At 52.8% G+C, this 18,494-nt stretch overlaps 1 protein-coding gene across 3 annotated transcripts in view; it reads right to left on the bottom strand.

The window, feature by feature from the left end:
- The window catches only part of RGS19 (regulator of G protein signaling 19), a 51,318-nt gene extending 33,487 nt beyond the window's left edge, over positions 1–17,831 (bottom strand). Inside the window, exon 1 of one of the 3 annotated variants that reach the window (XM_077335874.1) lies at positions 17,679–17,831. The gene's annotated coding sequence lies outside the window, so the exon portion shown is untranslated. Of the gene's footprint in view, positions 1–794; positions 935–16,135; positions 16,284–17,678 lie in introns of those variants that run through there. The other 2 variants (XM_077335877.1, XM_077335876.1) reach the window with 2 other exon arrangements.
- Between the last annotated feature and the right edge of the window lie 663 nt (positions 17,832–18,494).

Below are 18,494 nucleotides of genomic sequence, written 5' to 3'. Positions count from 1 at the left end.
GAGATGACGGAGTGTGCAGAAACAGCCTTAGAGCCGCCTCTCAAAAGCTGTTCGGCCGACCGACCGACCGCCACCACGAAGGGAGTTCCAGCAGGCAGCCGGTTTGGTTTGCAGAAGAGTTCTGTTCGCAGCACCTTAAGAGACGAACGAAATTTTGGGGGGAAGCCCGAAAGCAGAGATTCTTGGAAATCCCCTACCAAGAGGATCCACCTCCCAACTGGACGGCCTTTTGGGAACCCACTGGCAAGCTGCTCCACGGTATTCCCCCCCCCGTGAGATATAAAACACAGGAAGCGTAACTCAATGCACATGAAATGTGGACAAAACGTATCACTCAACTAAGGAATGGGCCCTTATTCCTCGGCCTCGTCTGAACGCGGGCCAAATTGCCAAATTGGCAATCTGGGCTCCTCGTCCACCTCACCTCCAGGCCTTGGAGCTCCCACTTTAATGATAGCACCCCCACCCATTCTGGCTACAGATGTGCCATGCATAGTCTAGGCCAGGGGTAGTCAAACAGCGGCCCTCCAGATGTCCATGGACTACAATTCCCAGGAGCCCCTGCCAGCGAATGCTGGCAGGGGATCCTGGGAATTGTAGTCCATGGACATCTGGAGGGCCGCAGTTTGACTACCCCTGGTCTACGCATTAGCCTATTAACCCGGGCTCAGTTTTTACGGCTTTCTGGAGGAATCGCACCACTGTCCTCGAGGTTCCTGGCACGGAGCCACAGTCACTGTTTCCAACAGGGATGGGCGTACCCCGAAGACCAAAAAGGCCAAGCGAGAGGCTACCTGTTCCTGGACCGGCAGGTGTCCATCTAGCCATCCTGGAGGTGCCTCCCGATGGACGGATGCACAGGCTTAACAGGCAGGAGGCAGCTGCAAAAGGACGACGGCACAGCCTTGATGGGCGGCGGGAAGACAGAGAGGGGAAGGTGACTTCTCGTTGCTTAACAGGAAAAGGGCGTGGCGAAGGAAGTGGCACAATTGAACGCAAGGCCGAAGCCCTTTTTTGGGAAAGCCCCCAGCCTCCGGTTCTTCTTCTTCTTTTTCTCGTGAAGCTTCCTAGAGACAGGAAAAGCCAGTCGCCACAGAGAAAGAGAGGAAGTGGTTGAGCAAAGGCGACGGGCAGGGTGCCACGTGGCGTCCATTTTGAGTCTGCCTTTCCTCCCAGGGCCCTTCTGCCTCCCTTGTTGTTATGTTCACAACGACCTTGCAAGGTAGGCACAGCTCAGCGAGTTCTCTGGCCAAGATTGTTCGTGGCAGAGATCCGATCCAGGTTTCCCACATCCTAGACTGCCACATGCCACTACTCCCGTTACTCAGAGCAGGTTAAAGGAAAAATCTCAAAAGCAGTTCGGATTTCGGAGATCGCCTTCCGTCCCACGCCCCTGACCACCCCCTCCTCCTTCCACTTCCCTCCGAGGCTCAGAGGCTGCAGATCCCTGCTGCGTGAGAGCTGCCCCTGCCAGTAAGTTCCCTAACAGCTGTCTGCAGGTCCTGGGGGGAGGGAGAGGCCATCCAGGTCCTGGGGGGAGGGAGAGGCCCTGGGGGAGGGAAAGGCCAGGTCCTGGGGGGAGGGAGAGGCCATCTGCAGGTCCTGGGGGGAGGGAGAGCCCATCCAGGTCCTGGGGGGAGGGAGAGGCCCTGGGGGGAGGGAGAGGCCATCTGCAGAGTTCTTCCACCCCAGCCCCCTAACATAGCACCCGTTGTATTCCTGAATGCAACGGGCTTGTCCCCGACTACCGGCACGGGTCTTCTCCAGGCCCTACTATTAAGGATCTAGGACTTTCTGCATGTGAACAGAGATACAGGTGCTCCCTTGTTATGGCTAACAATAATATTTTTATATATCCTGCCCTTCCCTAATCAGCTCAGGGTGGGCAACGTCAGGTTTAAAACCACCAATGCACAAATAAAATTACGCGTATAACAAACATTAATCAAGTATAAATTTCAATTTCACTTTTTAAATTGGTTTTAAAAGCTGCCGTCTCTTCCAACTTGATATCATTACCTAGGGCAGGGGTAGTCAAGCTGTGTTCCTCCGCAAAAGCGGCCGATTTGATTGCGGCCTGGGAAGTTTCTTACTGCGGGCGAGGGGGGCCGGGGAGAAGGAGCCTTGGGACCACCGTATTAGATATACCGAGAGCCTGTAAAGTGTCAGACTCGGATCTGGAGACCCAGTTTCAAAACCTCGCTCTGCCAGAAAAGCCTGCTTGGTGACCTTTGGCCAGTCACATACCCTATCCTTAGCCTACCTCACAGGAATGTTGTGAAGACATAAGTGAGAGAAGCAGATTGATGTACACCATTCTGGGAAGAAAGGCAGAATGTAAATGCCGAACGCCCGAGGAAGGGTGCCTGTACTCGAAAGCTCACGCCTTGAATAAATCTTCGTTGGGCTTACAAGGTGCCACTGGGCTCAAATTTCGTTGTGCTCCTTCAGACCAACACAGCAAGCCACTTGAATCTACAGTAAGTAAAAAATCCCAGGGAAGGAGGGAACAGCACAAAGTAAGAAAAAATTATTATTCCCCTCTGTTGGAACTTCCCAACAAATTGGTACAACCGCAGCATGGATTCTGCAACATCTGCTCGAAAAATGCCACTGAACATGAGCATGTATCCCGTGAGCAAATGCTTCCACCTAGGGCAGTGGTTCTCAACTTGGGGGTTGGGACCCCTTAGGGCAGGGGTAGTCAAACTGCGGCCCTCCAGATGTCCATGGACTACAATTCCCAAGAGCCCCCTGCCAGCGAACTGGCAGGGGGCTCCTGGGAATTGTAGTCCACGGACATCTGAAGGGCCGCAGTTTGACTACCCCTGCCTTAGGGAGTCGAACGACCCTTTCACAGGGGTCGCGGCAGGGCAAGCAGCTTGGCCGGGGGACGCCATCCACACAACAGCCTTGCAGGGTAGATCGTGATAGAGCGTTCGTCTGTCTGGAGCAGCGGAAAAGAGCGAGATCGGCACGGTGGGACAAGAGGCAGAACTGAACTGAGAAACCCCTGGGGAAAAACCAATTCATATCCAATCGTGAACAATGGATCTTCACACCATTGGTCAGTTTTGGTTTAATTCCTGTGAAAGAACCCTTGCCTAATTTTATGGCTGGGGGTCACCACAATATGAGGAACTGCATTAAAGGGTCGCGGCATTACCCAGACACACCCTCCCCGCCCTGCAGCCAACATGAAGGGCAGTGGAGCCCCAGCGTCCATTCGAGACTGGGCGGCTTGGAAGTTATTTATTCCCCCTTTCCTGGGCAAGCTAGCCCCCTGCAATCCTTCCTCACCCTGAGGATTTCCACCGATGCCCCAAAGAGCGTATTTATAGAGGACTCCCCACACTCAGCCAGATACGCCCCTATTAATCACGGGTTACAAGTTCGACACAAGACAGCTGGGAGAGTCAATAGCTATTTAATCAGCATTTCCCCGGGACCGAAAAGGAGCAGCCTCCGTGCTTGCTAGCTTAAAAAGCCGGCCCTCCCGCCTCCGAACCCAAAGAGAACGGACGGGCGAGCCAAAGGCCCCGTCCCTTGCCGCGAGGACGGCGGAGAGACAGTCTGCGCTCGGTGCCAAGATGCTCGGCATGCCAAAAAGCAGTCTAAATCCGGCACGCACCACGAATTATGTCAAAGGCTAAAAATAGGACCCACTGCGCGTCCCTTCGGGTGGGCCTGGAGAGATCTGGAAACTCAGAGGCTGAGACCCGAGACTTTATTTTCGGAATTTTGTTTTTCTACTCCATCCCAACCAACGCCAGGTTGACGGGCGGAATATTTCGATGCCGGCAACCTCAGGGGGAAAGAGGCTAGGGCGTGGTTGCAGGGGTCTATGCAGGCGGGCACCGTCCCCAATCCTTGGCTTCTCCGTTCTTAAAAAAGATTTTAAGCAACAGGTGTTGGGAAACACCTGAGGGCTGGGAAATTTCCCATGTGGGCTTCCCCCCCCACACCTTTTGTCTAAGGCAGGGGTAGTCAAATTGCGGCCCTCCAGATGTCCATGGACTACAATTCCCAGGAGCCCTTGCCAGCATTCGCTGGCGAATGCTGGCAAGGGCTCCTGGGAATTGTAGTCCATGGACATCTGGAGGGCCGCAGTTTGACTACCCCTGGTCTAAGGTATCTGAAGCCATGGGAATGGTATTTTCTCGGTTGCCAGCAACAGGGGACCAGGCTGTACGGTTACTTACTTTTAAAACTCATTTGTAACTGCCTTTTCTTCCCCGTGGGGAGACCGAGACGTTTACGTTGTTCTCCTCTCCTCCATTTTTATCCTCACAACAACCCTGGGAGGTAGGTTAGGCTGATAGCATGCGACCGACCCGAGATCACTCTGTGCTCTTCCATGGCAGAGCAGGGATTTGAACCCAGGTCACCCAGATACTAGTCCGACCCTTTTCACCACACTATTGTTGTGCTCTCCACTCCACTCCTCTGCGTCTTATTCGCAGGCATGCAAAACAAGAGAAAGCACAATTTCTAGAGCATCACAATGCCCTAGGCAAGGAGGAGGGGGGGGGGGGGTTTGAGGGGAAATACATGTGAAATTTCTCTCCATTACAATTCAGATCTTGCTCTGCATAACCAGTGCAGGGAAGCTCTCTTAAACCGACAAGCCATTCTGCTCCCTTCTGCTCCCAAATGCAGGCTCTGAATTGTTCCACCCTATCCAAGTCCCAAATCCTGATTTTAGATGGCAAATCTTGTTCATGCCAAAGTGCAGTGCAGTTCCAGTCAAACAGGAAAAGGCCTCAGTTCCCCCCCCCTCCCCGGTTGTTAGACCTCTAGAGGATCTGGTTGGCCACAGTGGGAGATTCGTTTATTTATTTTCGTATTTATATACCGCTGCACTCCATTTGGACTCGTGGCGGTTTACAATAAAAACAATAAAAAACAGTCCAATCCTCTAAATCCCCCTAGAACAGGGGTAGTCAACCTGTGGTCCTCCAGATGTTCATGGACTAAAATTCCCATGAGCCCCTGCCAGCAATTGCTGGCACCATGTAACAGCTCCGAACAATCCTCTTTCTGTCGCTTTAAATTTAATAGACCCAAAGGCTGGATTATTTGCAGGCTGAGTCCTCCCAGATGTGCAAAGCACATCAACAGATGTGGAAAACATCATTAAGGTTAATGAACGTGCGTCGTAATTTGGCAAGCGTTCAAGAAAAAACCTGACCTGGGAAAAGAGGAAGGGGCGGGAGGGATAGAATACCATTTAGGATTTTTCCGCAAACGATTTTATAGAATTGGGAAGCATCTCCGTCGGTCGGTGGAACATCATTAATTGACCAATCGTGGTCCACTATTCCACAAAAGCATCTACCACCCCCCTTTTGGGGGGGGTATGGTTGTAAAGACCAGCAACGTGGGCTTCCAGGGAAAAATGAGAATTAGGAACCTTTCCAGAAAATTATATTTTGTCCTAGATTGAGCGTAATCTGATTTACCGTGTTGATCTCGATTAATACTTAGTAAACCCAGTTTTTAAAAAAAAAATCTCAACTAATTTTATGTCCCAAAAGTAATAGACACGAGAACCGAAATATCAGAAGGGGGGGGGAATCAATCCAACATGTTTTAAATATCATATGTCGACAAATTCAAAACATTACGTGGTATTATTATTTTTATAGCCATGAAAATATTACTGAGATAGGGACGTGGGAGAAATCTCCAGGAATCTGGCAACCCCACAGTCTGCCCAGGACTACTTCCAGAACTATTGCATTTGCCACGTGGCGGAAGGGCCCCCATATGATCTTGCATGAAGGAGGCGGGACGGCTCCTCAGATGGAGCCAGCAGAATCTGCTGAGGGTCCCCGGGCCCCAAGGAAATCAAACTGGCCTCAACCAACGCCAAGGCCTTTCTGGTCCTGGCCCCCACCTGATGAAATGTGCTCTCAAGTGAGATCAGAGCCCCGCGGGACCTCAGACGGTTCTGCAGGGCTTGTAAAACCGGGGCTGTTCCACCAGGCCTGTGGTGGAGGCCAAATAAACACCAACACATAAAACTGACCTCCTTTAACAAAAGCCGACCTATCCATCAGGGACTGTTAAAATCTCTCTCTCCTCTCCCCTTCCTTCCACTGACAGATTAGAAACAGGCGCTGAAGGGCAGAACTCTTTGAGCTGTCAAGACTTTAATTATTTATTCTAGACCAGCCTTTCTCTATTTTTTTACCCTTCGGAACCCCCTAAAACATTGTTCAGGCTTTGAGAAACCCCAGCAGTGGCACAATCATGCAGAATACGGTAGGGAAGCAGAGCTGTGGACACGCCCACCTGGGGCCCCTCCCCTCCCCACCCCTCCTGGCCCATCATTGGTCGTTTTGGGAGGGAGTGGCTCGACATGACCGTATATGGTCACAAACACCCGATAAATAGTTTAAAAAATATATAAAAATGAATTACTCCCATCCATTTGGGAAATCCTTCAAGGGCTGTCAAGAAACCATGGGATTTCACAAAACCCTGGTTCAGAAATATTTTTAGACAATATTTTTGTACTTTTAATGTTTTTAGCGTGTCATGGGGTTTGATCCCTGAACCTTCTAGGAGACCACAGGCTAGGAGTTCGATGAACGTGGGATTCTCATTTGTGTGTTTTTATAAACTAGCGCCTTAAAATAGATCCCGTTGCTCTTGACCGGATTTTCCCAAAATTCCAACCTCCATTTTCTTCCTTATGCAAAACACGAACGCGGAAAGGTGGAGTCTGACCCAAAATCCCAACGTTAAGCAGAGTTTCACGGGGGGCTCAACGTGCTGAGATGGAGAGGAAAAGACCTTGGCAGGGGTAGTCAAACTGCGGCCCTCCAGATGCCCATGGACTACAATTCCCATGAGCCCCTGCCAGCATTTTCTCCCTCTCCTCAAATATTAGAACTTGAGAGCAACCAACAAAGCCGATAGGCAGTACGTTCGCAATGGACCAAAGCAAATTAATTAAAATGTGGAATTCAGAGTAATTAAAATGTGGAATTCAAAGCCAGAAGATGTAGTGATGGCCACAGGCACAAACAAGTATCAAAAGGGATTAGACAGAATCATGCAAGTCTATTAATGGTTACTCGACATGGGTGCTGAGGAGAACCTCCACATTAAGAGGCAGTAATCCTCTGAATCCCAAAGCCAAGAGGCAAGATCGGGCGAAGGCCTCAGACCTTATGCCCTGTTGTTGGCCCTCCAGAGGAACTGGTTGGCCTCTGTGTGAGACAGGAGGCTGGACTAGATAGACCCCTGGTCTGACCCAACTGGTCCCTTCTGATGTCCTTATGAAGGCCTCAGCCTCTGTGCCCTGTTGCTAGACTTCCAGAGGAACTGCTTGACCCCTGTGCAAGGCAGGATCCTGGACTAGATGGACCATCACGAGACCCAGGGGAGTTCTTACGATATTTAATGCGGCAATGAAAACGGCCATCCAAGACAGCTTCATTGCGTGCAACGTGCAGCAAAATTGTACATTTTAAGGATGAACCAAATGAATCTGTCCCAAATTTTAAAGTTACGTGAACTTCAGCATGTTTTCCTTTTTTAAAATTTCATTTCCCTTATTGTTTACACAGGCCTTCGAAGCTTTTTAAAAAATATACACATAAAAAAAAAAGAAAAATTAAATCCTTCTTCCATTTTCTGCTGCTCAGCTAGAAGGAGATGTGACTAACTCGGCTGCACCAAGATAATACACAAGCGAAAGACAGCCGCCCACGTATCCTGAAACCTCGCCGCGTCCAAAAACGGCAAGCCCAAACGCTGTTTTGCTTTTCTTTCCTACTCCTCGGTACCTCGGGTTTCCCAGCCTGCAGGAACCCTTCAAGGAGCCCAATCTCAGATGCTTAACATCCCAAGAAGAAGAGTTGGTTCTTATATGCTGCTTTTCCCTACCCGAAGGAGGCTCAAAGCGGCTTACAGTCGCCTTCCCTTTCCTCTCCCCACAACAGACACCCTGTGAGGTGGGTGAGGCTGAGAGAGCCCTGATATCACTGCTTGGTCAGAACAGCTTTATCAGTGCTGTGTTGAGCCCAAGGTCACCCAGCTGGTTGCATGTGGGGGAGCGCAGAATCGAACCCGGGTCACCTGATTAGAAGTCCACACTCCTAACCACTACACCAAGCTGGCACCAAGAGACACACAGGGCTCATCGACAGGTCCTGAGAATCACATTCTGTGCCCTCTCAGGCCGGGGAGGAAGATCTGGGAATCCGTGCCGGGCCCTCAAAAAGTTATGTACAATTCAGCGGCAAAAAGCAGACATATTTATTTATTTATTGCTTGAATTTATATACCGCTGTTCCCGTTCGGGCTCACGGCGGTTTGCACAATACAAGAGTAAAAATACAATAAAACTCCTTAAATCCCCCAATTACATTGTTAAAATATGGGGTGTAGTCCACGTTCCCTTGAGTTTTTCCCCACTGCAGACGAGAACGGTTCACAGAAGGTAACTTAAAAGTGGTCACGGATAGTGCGAGATCCATCCGGCATGCCCTACGCCGCTCCAGAGTTTTGCTGAGCGCGGCTACCTGTGTTGCGGCATGGGGTTTATCAAAATGGCGGCTCCCACCCTGTGCCTGCCATTTCCAGCTACGGTAGAAGAGGGAAACTTTTTTTCTTTTAATTTGCTGTGAAAAATTCTAGCCTTATTTTAACAGGGTGACCCATCCCTTCCAGAAGTGGAGAAGAGAAGAATAAAATCAGGGGAAGGGGGAAATGTGTGGGCCACTTCTCTTGGGGCGGGCTAGATAGGTTCCTAAGGGGTCATCTAGTCCAACCCCTCCAACAATGTAGGAAATTCACAACTACCTCTCTCTACTTCCTGTGGGCCAACCTGAAATTCCTTCCTGACCACGCTGGGGGAGATCGGCAGCACCCTGCGCAGGCAAGAAAGAAGAAGAAGAAGAGGAAGAAGAAGAAGAGTTGGTTCTTATATGCCGCTTTTCCCTACCCGAAGGAGGCTCAAAGCGGCTTACAGTCGCCTTCCCTTTCCTCTCACCACAACAGACACCCTGTGGGGTGGGTGAGGCCAAGAGAGCTCTGATATCACTTGGTCAGAACAGTTTTATCAGTGCCGTGGTGAGCCCAAGGTTACCCAGCTGGCTGCATGTGGGGGAGTGCAGAATCGAACCCGGCATGCCAGATTAGAAGTCCGCACTCCTAACCACTACACCAAACTGGCTCTCTATGAGAGGTGAGTCCTTGGTCAGGACTTCCTGCCCTCCGTCTCTGTCCCATCTTTCCAGATTCACAGAACTAGCATGGTGTCACCTGGCCATCAAAACCTCCAAAGGAGCAGAGCGCACCATCTCCTGGGGAAGCCCACCGTGGAACCACCGTAGCCATCTGGAAGTTCTTCTTAAGGTTTAGCCAAAGCACATGTATTTATTTATACACAGCCTGCGGCAAGACGGAAGGCGGCTGGATTTTATTGCAAAAAATGTCTATGCAGCCTCGCCAGAGAACTGCTACTGCTTGGCCGGCTCTGCGGCTGCACAATTTATTAATTTACGTGTTAGATTTGTAGCCCGCCACTCTACGGAGATTCGTGGCGGGGTACAATAGAACTCCCTCCCGCCGTAAAAACATGATAAAAACCCCATGCCATAACAGAACAACGGAACGTAGCTAAAAAGAAGAAAAACAAGATTGGTGGTATAGTCCCGCAATCTCTGCAGCCATCTGCCCCACAGGGTGGGGTACGCTGAGGGTTACCACATCGCCTGAGGAGGGTCCCCCGTTATTCCTGGCTCTGACCTTAAACAAAGACCTAGCGGAAGAGCTCCCTGCTTCTCACTTCCCAAAGGAGTCTCAAAATGGCTCACAAAGACCTTTCCCATCCTCTTCCCACACTCTGTGAGGTCAGTAGGGCTGAGAGAGCTCTGAGAGAACTGTGACTGGCCCAAGGTCACCTGGCTGCCTGTAAAGAAGCAGAGTTGATTTTTATACCCTGATTTTCACTGCCCAAAGGAGTCTCAAAGGGGCTTACAAACCATTTGAAGGAGTCTCAAAGTGGCTTTCCCCTTCCTCTCCCACAACAGACAACATGAGAGGTAGGTGAGACTGAGTGAGCTCAGAGAGAACTGTGACTGGCCCTGGGTTACACAGCTGGCTGCATGTGAAAATGAAGGGGAAAAGCTGTTTTTAAGACCCTGTTGTTTACTACCTGAAGGAGCCTCAAAACTGCTTACTAACACGTGAGATAGGCAGGGCCAAGAGAGTTCTAAGAGAACTGCTCTGAGGACAGGTCTAAGAGAACTGTGACTGGCCCAAGGTCACCCAGCTGTCTGTATATGGAGGAGCAGTGGGCACTCCAACCCGGTTCTCCAGGTTAAAATCTGCTGCTCTTTAACCATTACAGATCTCCACCCCTCATCTCAGTCTCTCTTGGCGTTACAAACCTCGGCCAATAGGTCCTTACACAACAGAGACTGGGGTGGGATGGGATTAGAAAGGCATTTGCCTAGCAGGAAAATACTGTGGTTTCAGAGCAGGAGGACAGATACCATTTCCCAAAACACGGGATCTGTCTCAGAAGGTATCACCAGTACCTTGAAAAGGAAGAGTCCCCATCCTCCTTGGACAAAGGACGACGAAGTCGAAAGCAACCAAAGATACAGGAAAACAAACTTCCTCTTAAGACGCCTGCTCGGATGTTCGGTTTTCCAGCTAGGCCTGGTAGTGCCTCAACCAGAGGTCTCCTGCATTCCCCCCTGGGAATGATCAGATAAGCGTATGCAGGAGCATTGTCTCAATGCAACGGGAGTCTCAGGGTGTCCTCGAGGGCTCCGTATCCTCCAGGAAATCTCAGCTAACCAGCTACACAACCGCAACCCCTCCAGAATGCACACCTCTGCTGTTGCACCCAGAATTCTGGTATGAACACAGGGGGAGCTGCTTTCTACTGAATCGTCAAGGTCAATCCGGTCTACTCAGACCAGCAGCGACTCTGCAGGGTCTCGGATCTGTCCCGTCACCTCCTGCCTGGTCCCTCTAAGTGGAGATATTGGGGATTGAACCCGGGACCGTCTGCAGCCGAAGCAGAGGCTCCACCACTGAGCCACGGCCCCGCCCCTAAATGTTTTCACGGGAATAAGAATCTCTGCTTCATTTGAACGCACCCGCGGCTGCCTTATCCTGGATCAGAACCTTGGTCTGTTGAAGGCAGTATCGCCTGCTCTGACTGGCAGCCGCTCTCCAGGGTCTTGGGCAGAGGTCTTTCCCATCATCTCCTGCCCAATCCTTTTAACTGGAGATGCCGGGGATCGAACCGTGGATCCTCTGCATGCAAAGCAGATGCTCTAACCCTGACCCACGGCCTCTCCCCAGGCGACAGCCAATACGGCGCAGCGTGCAAGAGAAGCCGCAGGAAGGAGGTTAACTGTTTTTTTCTCTTGCCTTCATCTCCCGGCGTTTCGAGGCCTGCTGCTCCTGCACATGGAGGTTCCATCCTCCTCGAAACGCCAGAGCGACGAAACTCAGGAGCTGCAAAACCCATGTTACGGCGAAGCATCTCAGTCCATCCTCCAGTCAGTTGGGGGGGCGAAGGGGGGGTTGGAAGCGCAATCAAGGCATCCGCCGGTAGTGAGGGAGATCCCTATGGCTGGCCGCTTAATGTCTTTTTGGGAAGGGGGGAAAAAAACAGCCTGGAAAGACCAACTGGCCCGCCCGCCTGTCAACGTCTCCTCCTAAAAGGGGCAAATCAATTTTTGCAGGCCAAGGAAAGAAGGCAACACGCCCTCAACGTCCTTCATTTCTCCTGTCCTCTGCAAATAAAACCACTCATCGATTACTGCCACCGTCTGTGTAGCAGGAGGAGGGGGGGGATTTTATGGCCATCAACGCTGCAAAGGATGGAAACGCCAGGAATAGACCGTCTTGTTGGCAGAGTCCACAGAAGCCTGGACACCCAGAGATAGGGAGATCTCTCTTGGGGTCTTCGGCCCATGCTATAAGCCCTGGGAGACCTATTCGCAGTCAAGATGAAGGGCCCAGGTTCTGTCCCCAGCATCTCCAGTAAGAAGAAGAAGAGTTGGGTCTTATATGCTGCTTTTCTCTACCTGAAGGAGGCTCAAAGCGGCTTACATTTTCTTTCTCCTTCCTTTCCCCACAACAGACACCCTGTGAGGGAGGTGAGGCTGAGAGAGCCCTGAAATTACTGAAGAAGAAGAGTTGAGTCTTATATGCTGCTTTTCTCTACCCAAAGGAGGCTCAAAGCAGCTTACAGTCGCATTCCCTTTCCTCTCCCCACAACAGACACCCTGTGAGGTGGGTAAGGCTGAGAGAGCCCTGATATTCCTGCTCGGTCAGAACAGTTTTATCAGTGCCGTGGCGAGCCTAAGGTCACCCAGCTGGCTGCATGTGGGGGAGTGCAAAATCAAACCCAGCATGTCAGATTAGAAGTCCGCACTCCTAACCACTACACCAAACTGGATTGGGTTGGGGGCGATGGGAAAGACCTCCCCTTGAGACCCTCGAGAGCTGCTGCCAGCTAGAGCAGATGATTCTGACTTTGATTCAGGAGGAGTCAGTGTCAAGACTTGCAGGTCTGCAGGTGGTCAGGCGAGGCCCGAGTTCGAATTGCGGGGCCTGATTTGTATGGGACCTCAGCAGGCCACACCTTTGTCCACGGGCGACCGAACGCACCCAGAGTTTCAGCACGAGGGGGCTGCTGCGCATACGATGTCCATGTGCCCACGGCAAGGCCATTGCGACCTATGGGTCTGCATGGACGCCTAGGGCAGATGCCAAAGATCCAGCAGCCAAGCAAATGGCAACCGTGCGCTGACCCTGTCCAAGTTGCGTTCTGGGAATCAACGCCAGCCTCTATGCACTTTCGTTCCCCAGCAGGATAGGGGATTTGGGCTGCCACTTCCTGGAGCTCTGTGGGTGAAGCCCAGGGAGGGGCCTCTTGGGGGGTTACGATGCCATCAAATCCACCGTCCAAAGCTGAAAGCTGCCCCAAAAAACTAAGACTTCCCACCCCTCCCCAAGCCGAAGACCATCACAGACAAGAAGAGAGCTGATGCAATGGCGATATGCAAACCAAGATTCCTCTTTATTTTTAAGCGCGGAAGTCCAAAAGCCAAAGTGAGATCCAGTATCTGACTCGGTTCCAAGAAGGATCCTCTACAGAGGCAGGCTTTGGCCACGCGGATCCCGCTCTGAAAATATCGGGACCGAAAGGCCCCTGGATGCTTTGCCAAGTGGGGTACCGGTAGAGGCTGACGAAGGTTGTTTTGTAAAATCACTGGAAAGCCAGAAATATAACCCAACGAGGAAGAGTCCTCTCCTCGGACGCGAGTCAGATACCGGATTTCGTTTCGGCTTTTGACTTTCACGTTTAAGAATAAAGACGATGCTTTTGTTTGTGTATAGCCGTTGCATCGACGTCCTTCTCCTTTGTGACCCCCGGAAAGCTGGCCACCCTACAGAGAAGAGGGGAAGTCCCAGAGGCCCAGCCACCTCATCTTAATGGCCCTTTTTCTAGGATATCAGAGCTACTTCGAGCAATTCAGTAACAGCCCTGTCCCCTTATCTCCAGGAGCTGTCGGTGTTCCGCAGGGCCTGCAAAACTGAGCTCTTCCGCCAGGTCTATGGTTGAGGCCGGGGACAGCGAGGAAGATCGACCATTGGAAACTCACCAAGAAGGGTCCTTCTCCTCGTAGGTCAGGAGGACAGCCCCTCCCCTCGTGTTAAACAGCAATTATTGTGATCTTGGCCTCTTTCCTTCTCTCCAGAGGTAGGGATGGGGGTAAAGTGAGGGAAGTTGGAGGTTTTCCGCCACGTGTCTGATACTGTGATTTTGTGGTCTGTTTTAAGGTAAAGGTAAAGGTATCCCCTGTGCAAGCACCGAGTCATGTCTGATCCTTGGGGTGACGCCCTCCAGCGTTTTCATGGCAGACTCAATACGGGGTGGTTTGCCAGTGCCTTCCCCAGTCATGACCGTTTACCCCCCCCAGCAGCAAGCTGGGTACTCATTTTACCGACCTCGGAAGGATGGAAGGCTGAGTCAACCTTGAGCCGGCTGCTGGGATTGAACTCCCAGCCGCATGGGCAAAGCCTTACCACTCTGCGCCACAAGGGGCTCTTACAAGTGGTCTGTTTTAGTGGGGTCTTAATGTTTTTTTTTTTTTTAATCAGATGTTGTAACCCGCAATGAGCCGGTCTCGAGAGTTTCGGGAAATAAATTTAATAATAATAATAACAACAACAACAACAACAACAACAATAATGGACCACCTATCTGAGTATGTCCCCCAGAGATAATTGAGGTCAGCTACAGCTAACTGGCTTGGTGTCCCTGACCCCGAAGAAGCAGGACTGGCTTTAACCAGGGCCAAGGTCTTTTCGGCCCGGGCCCCTGCCTGGTAGAAGGAAGTCTAGGAGAACATCAGAGCCTTGATGAAGTTAGCACAGTTCCGCAGGGCCTGCAAGACGGATTTCTTCCGCCAGGCATATAGTTGAGGCCAGTATGCCCGGAAGATCAGGACACCAGATAGGCCGCCCGGACCGGTTCGGTCTCCTCCCTTTATAAGGGACCAATAAACCAAGACCCTGAAGGGGCTAATGCCAGCTTTTTAGCAACTTTAATGCACTTATGTTTTTTTACTGGTTTTAATTATAATGTTGTACACCACCCCAAGATGACGGGTTCAAGAGGGGCGGCCTATAAATCTAAATAAATAAATCTGTTAATTTGACTGGCTGACCCCAGACATGAAGATACCCAGTCCTGACCTTGGGCCTCGAAAGTTTCCAAAAAGGAAAAAAAGGGGATCAAAGAGAGGGATAGGCGCACACAGGGTCTTGAGGAGAGGCTTGCCATCCTCCAGGGGCAACCTGGAGACCCTGGGCTTCATCCCCCAAATCTCCAGCTATTTCCCAACCCAGAGTTGGAAACCCAGCCTGCAGAAGGCCAGCATACTTCATGCTCATGCGCCAAAAGAAGAGGGGCAGGAAAGCAGATTCTGTGGAGGTCCTTCTGCACCCAACCTCTATGCTCACCCAGTGAAGGACATCAGGTTTCTTCCAGAGGGCAAAGAATTCACCAGGTCTTGAAAGAAGCCCCCAAGTGCATAGCTGCCTTCCTCTGTGGACTGGTTCACGTTTTAGATTAAAGCTACATTGAATCTGCATTTGCAGACCGGATTTAAAGGGAGTATACAGGCTTCCTCGGGAGCCATCTGACGGAGAGGCTGATTCTGTGAAGGTTCAAGGGGGTGGCAGGTGACAGTGGATGAGCGAGAGGGCTGTGAGTGTCCTGCATAGTGCAGGGGGTTGGACTAGATGACCCAGGAGGTCCCTTCCAACTCTATGATTCTATATGTTACGATGACAGCATATCACCCCACCTTTACAAACCGCAGCTAGTCAGTCGAAGGCCAGAGAAGAGCATCAAGTTACCCTTTCCTGCTTGGGACATTTCTCCTTCAAAGGGCCAGTCCCGATGTATGAACTTCAAATGCATCCACGGAGACAAATCGCAGAGCAGAATTTCTAAACCTGGCCCAGCACGTCCAATTCTACAGAATGCCTAATCCTTGCAAGAGAGGGGGCGTGGCTCAGGGGCAGAGCCTCTGCTTGGCATGCAGAAGGTCCCAGGTTCAATCCCTGACATCTCCAGCAAAAAAGAACAGGCAGAAGGTGATGTGAAAGATCTCTGAGACACTCGAGTGCATCTGTCAGTCTGAGTAGACAATACCGTCCTTGATGGGATGGTCTGATCCAGTAGAAGGCAGATACACGCATGTGACCATGACCTACAGATATTTGGTGGGGAAGGGGTGGTGCCTCAGGGGTTAGAGCCTCAGCTTAGTATGCAGAAGGTCCCAGGTTCAATCCCCCGCAATTCCAGTTAGGATCAGGCAGGAGTCAATGGGAAAGGCCTGAGATCTTAAGAGAGCAGCTGCCAGCCTGAGTTGACAATACTGTCTGATTCAGCGAAAGGCCGCTTCAACCGTGTATCCATTGAGGGCATCTTTTTAAAACCATGTTTTCATGCCTCCCCCCCATAGCCTTTCTCCTGCCTTAAAAATAACACGCCTGCAAATACAGGTCTCTGGTTGCAAAAGCAAACCTTTGCATTTTCTCAACGCAACCCCAACAACGTACGACGCTTTCTTACCCCGAGCCAGACCACCTGCGGATCCGCACCGCAGTAGCTCATCTCCAAGGCCTCTCTCCGGGTTTCCCCAGACCTGTCGACCACCAGCCAGCCGGCCGTCCCTCCCACTGCAAAAAAAAAAAAAAAACCGCCCCAGATCCCAGCATGCGCTTGCTGTGTGCAACCTGTGCTCAAAGCACCAATGAGAAGGAAGCCCCACCGATGTTCCCACTGGCTTTTCAAAGCACACAGCAATCCCTGCAGGCGAGGAAGCACCAAGATGGGGGAAGGGGAGGGGAAATCCCCCCACCCACCCAACCCGAGTCTCCCCCCTCCCTGCCCCAAATGGGTGGCTTGCAATTGAACGTCTCTGTGGCACAGGTGCCTGGGAAGAATGAAAAGGGGGATTCCCTCCACCCAGTAAAGGATGCCAGTTCTTGGAGGGTGGGGTGGGGGTGGAGGAGGGGGGATCTCTGCAACCCAGGAGAAGGGAAACCCCCACACTACTGTCTGGCATGGGAAAGCCCCTCCACGTCTCCCCTCCCGCCCATCGGAGGGGTGGGTTCGCCGCTTTGCAGCAAAGCAAGCCCCCCCCCCTCCCTTCTGCATGCATTCAAGGCTTGCTAGCAACCGAGAAGCCACTGCAGAGGGAAGGAAGGAGGGAGGGAGAGACCTCCTGGGTGTTTGTGTAAAATCTTATTTATTGAATGGTTCTGGATGCCTCTTGCAAGGCAGCGCGCTGGCCGAGGCGACACGCCCGGCGGGTCCCCGGGTCAGGCTGTGTAGGATCGGGCGCAGGGGTGGAAGAGAGGAGAGGAGACGCGCGGCGTTGGGGGGGGGGCTCCTACCCAGGACGCCCCCCGATCTCCTTGATCCCGCCGCAAGCCGCGCAGCGCGATCCTATGCGGGCTTCCCGCCGGCCCTCCGCGCAATCGCGCACGCCTCGCCTTGCCCGGGCGAAACTGAACCCGCCGCACATGGTTTTGATTAAGGCGCAAGGACGCAACCCCCCCTTCTCACCCCCCCTCGGAGGACGCGGCTTCTTTCTCCCCCCCTCTCTTGCACCGTTGCAACCCGATCCCCCTTTCCTGCACTTGATGCATGCACGCACGCATGCATGCACGCGTGCAAGCTCCGAACTGCGCGCCCGGGGGAACCCCGGATTTGTCAAGGGGGGAGGGAGGGGGGGCACGACGAAGCAGCCAGCCCCCCCCACCCCCCGACGCCTCCTTCATTCACTTCTTCCCTCCCCGGCGCGGAAAAGCGCGGCGTCCTTTTGCAATGCAATGCAAAAAAAAAGGAAATCCACCCCAAAGCCCGACAGGAAGAGGATCCGGGCGCGGGAGGGAGGGAAGAGGGGGGGGGGAATTGCAAGGTTGTCTCCTTTTCCCTCCCTTTCTCCCCCCCCCCAGGAAATCCCCTCCAGCCCCCCCCTCCCTCCCGATCGCCGTCCCCCGGTCTTGCAGACAGTTGCGACCTCCCGATTGCGCTTTTGCATTGTGCATGCGTGCGTGTGCAAGGAAATAAATGGGGGGGGGAGGGAGAGAACCCCCCCTTGACTCACGTTCCGTGCATCCGAGGCCCCCGCCGCCGCCTCCCCGCCGGCTGGCGCGCATCCGTGCCGCCGCCGCCCCCTCCTCCTCTTCCTCCTCCTCCTCCTCGCCTCTTTTTGGAAGCTCCAGAAGCGACACCCGCCGAGGGAAGCGGGAGGAGGAGGAGGAGGAGGAGGAGGGAGGGGGGGGGCAGGTTGGGAAAAAAAAAAGAAAAGAAAACCACGCCACCCCTGGCTGGCAGGGTCTCCACTGCGCACGCGCCCCCCGGGCCCCAGCCAGGGACTTCCGAAAGCGGCCGCCGCTTGGCGCTGCCCCGCCTGGCCTGGCTGCCGCGCAGCAGCGCCCTTCCCCGGCCACGCGCGCATGCCGGCGGGGGGCACAGGATCGGGCGCGCGAGCCCTCTCACCCCCCCTCCCGCGCGCGCCTGCGAGGGCTCCCGGCTGCAGCGGCGCTGCTTTTGTGTGTGTGTGTGCGCGCGCGCCCGCTGGATCCAGATGTGCGAAAGTTGCGGGCGGCGCGCGCCGGATCCCGGCGGCCGCGCGCCTGCCTTTGATGTCGGGCTCGGAGGCGGAGGGGAGGGAGGAAGCCAGAGCGGGTTGGAGAAAATAAATCAGCTTGGGGGGCCCCCAAGAGTGCCTCTGAGCATATGCAGAGGGACGGGGTTGTGACGCGGGGGAGGAAACCGGAGCAGGGGCGGACGGCGGGAACCGATTACGATTAAGGGAAAAAAATAAAATGTTTGTGATGCACAAGAGTGTTTCTGAGCATATGCGGAGGGACGGAGTTGTGACTCGAGGTTGGAAACCAGAGCAGGGCTGGAGGACTGG

The sequence above is a fragment of the Paroedura picta genome, chromosome 4, assembly GCF_049243985.1.
Source record: "Paroedura picta isolate Pp20150507F chromosome 4, Ppicta_v3.0, whole genome shotgun sequence".
Taxonomy (NCBI): Eukaryota; Metazoa; Chordata; class Lepidosauria; order Squamata; family Gekkonidae; genus Paroedura; species Paroedura picta.
This window is presented reverse-complemented; position numbering and strand designations above follow the sequence as displayed.